Below are 5,074 nucleotides of genomic sequence, written 5' to 3'. Positions count from 1 at the left end.
CAGAAAGTTGTTTTTCATCTCCATTTTGCTCAAGAAATCTTATAATGATTCCATCTACAGGAGAAGGAGTCAGACAAAGACTGTTCAGCCCATTGCCATATGGGAGAGAAAGAGACAGAGAGAGGCCCATTGTTTATGAGAAAATTCTCATACAGAACCCTAGCAACAGAACACTTTAATGAAAAAGTTTCAATAAAAGCAAACAAAAGTATATAAATCATCCTTGTAGGTTTATAAAATCTGTTTAGTCTGTTTAGTCATATAGGCAGATTTACAATATAAAAATAAATACAGCTGAACATGGTAGTAAACACCTGCAATCCCAGCTACTAGGTAGGCTGAGGCAAGGGGATTGGGAGTTCCCATGCCAGGCTCTGCAACAGAGGGAAACTATATAAAATTAATAATAATTAATAATAATAATAATAATAATTCTTTTTAAAAAGAGCTACAGATGTAGCTTGGCTGGAAAAGTATGTCAGGATTCAGTCTCCAATACTTTCCCCTCTCCAAAAATGTAAACTGAAGAAAATAAAAAGTTGAAGTTAAAATACAGGATTGAGGCAATTGTGGTAAAGTTCAAATACAATAAAGACTAAAAGATACTACCACAGTCACACGTCTAGACAAGAGGCTGTTGCAAGCCCTGGGGAAAAAAGGAGAGAAGTACAGCAGCCTTTCTCAACCTGAAACCCTTGACTTTCAATAATGAAGACACTTGGGTGCGTAGGGAAGATGACTCCATGATGCATGTCCTCAGTGGTCTCCAGTTCCGAGTGATAATTTTTAAAATGGAAATTTAAGAATACAGAAATCTTCACCCAAAGTTTGTGTCCATAATTATCCACTCTTGTTCCACACTGTCAACCTCCCACGCTGCTCCCACCCTACTCGTCCCGGAGCATTCAGATGTGCTCCAAGACCATTCTTCCTGGACCTCAAATCTTCCTGAGCTGTCATCCCATTTCCTGTTCCACTTCACAACAAAGCTCAGCAAAACATCTCACAATATTCTGCCTCCACTTCTCTACCTTCCATTCCCTTTTCTTTTTAACATTTTTATTATTTTTTAATTACATAAATAAGACATTCTTGTGCATAGTGAAGAAATGCAATAGCAGAAAGGTATGTTATGTCGGGTAACCAATGTTAATTACATGGTCTGTATCATCCACATCCTCTTCCTGTACATAGGCTATATGTGCACGAATATGGAAGTTTTCTCATTGTTCTTTGTTCTTACAGAGTGAAATTGTATGGTATAAATTATTTGCTACAAATTCTGATTATTGAACTATTCATAATAAAAATTTTCACCTATCTGGCTGCTGTCCTAGCATGCTACTAAAGCTGCTTGTCAATTTTAGTACACCCCTCCATGTTACCAGTTATCTCCTGCTATAAAACACAGTGGACACTTCTGGAGTTCCTATCTTACTCTAGTACCCAGCAAGATGAGAGGGGACTATCCCTGCCTTCTTAAAGCACAGTTCTCACTTGTTTTTGTTATACCTCAAATTCCTGGTCTTCTCATCTCAGTGGTGTCTCCTCTAATGACTCCTGGATGATAGACATCTTGACTCCAACCCAGGCTCATTTTACTCTTCTACCTCTACGTTTCAGATTGATGTCTAATAGAAATTTCAAATCTTTTATGTTCAGAATAAAACTGATCTTTACCCCAACTACCCATTCACTCCATCAAATATCCAAGTGAATCAGCTGGGAGGTACTTGGATGTTTGTTTGGAAAACAGGGAAGAATTCCAGGTAGAGATAAAAATTTATGAGTTATCAGTAATAGATGGTATTATGAGATCACCTAATAAAAGATTAGAGTCTAGGATTTCTACAGTTTTTTGAAAAAAAATTAAAATATATATATTTTCTTAACTTAGAGTGTTTTCCACCACAGTCTGGCTGGGCACAAATCACGAGCCACTGAAGCAGGAATAAACTTTATTTCTGAACTCCACCAGCATGCTCCACACACGCTCCCTGGAACTCTCCCGAACACAATGCACGTGGCTCCTCAGGAACCACCAACCGGAAATCCCTCCTCCGGCACTTCGCCAACCAATGGGAACTCTCCGGGAATCCCCACGAGAGCTCAACCGGAACTCAATGGGAACTCCGTGAGAACTCAAAAGTCATCATCTTAATGGCTCGCTGGCGTCACCTCTCAACCACTACTTCTGGTAAAAATGCCATGCGTCATCCTGACTCGGCTGTGGCCCTCAACAGTTTTCAGAAAGAACAATGCTGTGTCAGGAAGCAATGGATTATTTCATGACCCTTGATCACTCTTTCAAACAAGGAGGCTCTCCCTACACTATTTAAATGGTTCAGAAGGAAATTCAATACAGTCAGGGGTGTAGAGATCGATAGGACCCAAACAGAGCTTCGAGATATCCAGCCAGAGCAGTATGTGCAATACCGTGGACTGCCTTTTCTTATCAGTTTTTAACTACAATTGCTACCTCAACAGCCTTATTTATCAAAAGTCAAAGAAAAATTATCTGGCCATTATCCCTGCATTAGGTTTTAGGAGGACATTTATGTCTGGTGCTACATAAACACAGAAATGGTCAATGAACTGCTCCAGGGTTCTTATCTGAAAATTAAACCTATTAATGGATCTGTAGGAAGCAATTAAATGAGATGAACTAGTGAAATCAAATTACTAACCTATAGAACATGGGGCTAATCAATAGTAAAATCAATGAAATTGTCATGAACTCCTGTCTGACAGGTAAAATTAACTCTTGTGTCTTCAAAATGTAGCTACCATAAATAGATTTTTTATTATAGTAAGCAGGATTTGTCAAGAAGATAATGTGGTGAGATACATCATGCAGCTTGAGATATTTTCTCTCTCTCTCTCTCTCTCTCTCTCTCTCTCTCTCTCTCTCTCTCTCTTTCAGTTATGCATAAATTGGGTAATCTAAATTTATTGTGAGACTGAGCCAATATAATAATACTGGATCTAATAATATGTCTAAATGTGTGTCTAATGCTATATATTCTGAGCATCTGGAAAATGAACTATTGTTTTGAATGGTATTATGTTCCCTTTGCAGAAATGAAAAACCACCAAAGAATGTTCATAGAATAAAAGCATTTATGTCAACCTTAGCATTCATTCCATTTCATTTTTATGTAAGATATAAAGCAAGTTTCTGGATGGAAAACTTTAAGATCTAGGTAGTGATTCAATAGAGTTACACCTCCAAGACTCATTCGTTTGATCAATCACCAAGCACTGTGTGTCAGACATCCAGCAATGGAAAGACAGGCCACATACCATCACTTTAAGGCACTTGTAGCATTGTGAGCACACTTTGAAATACAGAATGTTGTGTGTATTTTACTGAGCTCTGTATGTGCTATAGGAATTTGTTTTTTATTTTAACAGATTAGAGAAGAGCTTACAAAAGGCTAAGGTGAATGAGAATTTTAGAATAATAATAAATTGATGATAGTGAAAAGGGGTCAATGCAAATCACTAAAACAAAGAAAAAAAAAGAATTTCAAAGTCAAGTTTAGCAAAAGGTAACATAGAAAAAGTTGATTATAAGCTAAGTCCAGCCACCACGTCAAGGTAGAAGAAATTAGCTTATCCTTAAGAAAACAAGGCTATCCACAAGAAGGCATTCATTCTCCTAGTGTAGAAGCAAGTTCAACAACTTGAAAAAAAAATGTTGAGCAAAGACTTTCTAAACACCAGAAATACAAACAATGTAGCTCATGAAATAGTGCAAACATCAGGAGAGCCAAGAGCAAGAACTCCTGAGACAGCATTCTTACATTTAAATTCAGACTCCAGTATTAAGCTGTGTTACTTTGAGCAAGTTATTAAACTTCTCTATGCCTTATATTCTTTGGCTATAAAATAAAATAAGGTTTTAATATTTCCAATGTCATATAATTATTGTGAAGCATAAATTAAACAATCTATTTAAAGCACTTAGCACTTCAGACATGGGCAATATTCAAAACCAGCCTTTCCCATTACTACTAACTTTCTGGAGAGTTCATAGTTGTATTTTACAAATATTTATTGAGTACACTAAATAGATTTTCCTCAGCCTGAGCTATCACTGAGGGCATATTGGGAGAACAAAACGGACAAGTTCCCAGTTCATAAAGAGCTTACAGTTGCCTTGTTGGACTGTCAAAAATAAATAAGTAAAATAAAACAATAAATAAATAGAAGGATGACTGAAAAAGTAGAGGAAGAGTATCAAGGGAAGGGTGGAGGAGAAAGAAAGTGGAAGTAGTGGGGTTTAAAATGCAACAAATCATGTTATATGCATTTATGAATGTGTCAAAACACAAGCATTTAATAAAAGATAAATTGGAAGCTTGGCCATTTGTTTGGTGCTCTGGGTATTCCAAGAATTAATTTTAGTGACTTTGACAAGGCTTTCTCCTTATGGTGGATTAGCTGATTTCACTCTAACCCTCTTGCTGACACAAACAGAAATCCTGGACATATTGTTTTTAAAAAATTGTACTTGAAGTTATCAAAAAGCTACCAGTAGTGGAAAAAAAAGAGAAGGAAAACAGAAGTTAACAATTCCTCTTAAGACATTTGTTGCTTTGAAATCTGTAGCTGAGTGTCTAAGTGGGATAAAAGTGGAACTCAAGGCCCAAGAAGGAGGAGAGAGTCCTGAAAAATACTTAAGGCTTTCAGATGGATCCCTGAATGCATGTACTTTAGAAGTAGAGGTAAAGTGGAACTGATAAGACCTTACCAAAACTGAAGAGTAGACACTAATCATGTCAATCCTGGACTGATTTAAAGGGTCTAACCCACTCCAAATATTTCCCCAAAATGAAAATAATTCTCTACGAATGAAATTATCTAGAGCCTCAAAGTATCTGTACTCTTCCTTGTATGTAGCATTCTTACAGTTGAATTGTGTCCCCCCAAAAATCATACACTGAAGGCCTAACCCCCAGCATCAAAGAGCATATTTGAAGATAGTGCCTTTAGAAAGGTAATTAAGTTGAAACAAGACCATTTAGGATCTTTTCATCCAGTCTGATGAGGGTCCTTGTAAGAAAAGAAG

Source organism: Marmota flaviventris, chromosome 10, assembly GCF_047511675.1.
Source record: "Marmota flaviventris isolate mMarFla1 chromosome 10, mMarFla1.hap1, whole genome shotgun sequence".
Taxonomy (NCBI): Eukaryota; Metazoa; Chordata; class Mammalia; order Rodentia; family Sciuridae; genus Marmota; species Marmota flaviventris.
Note: the sequence above shows the minus strand (reverse complement) of the source record.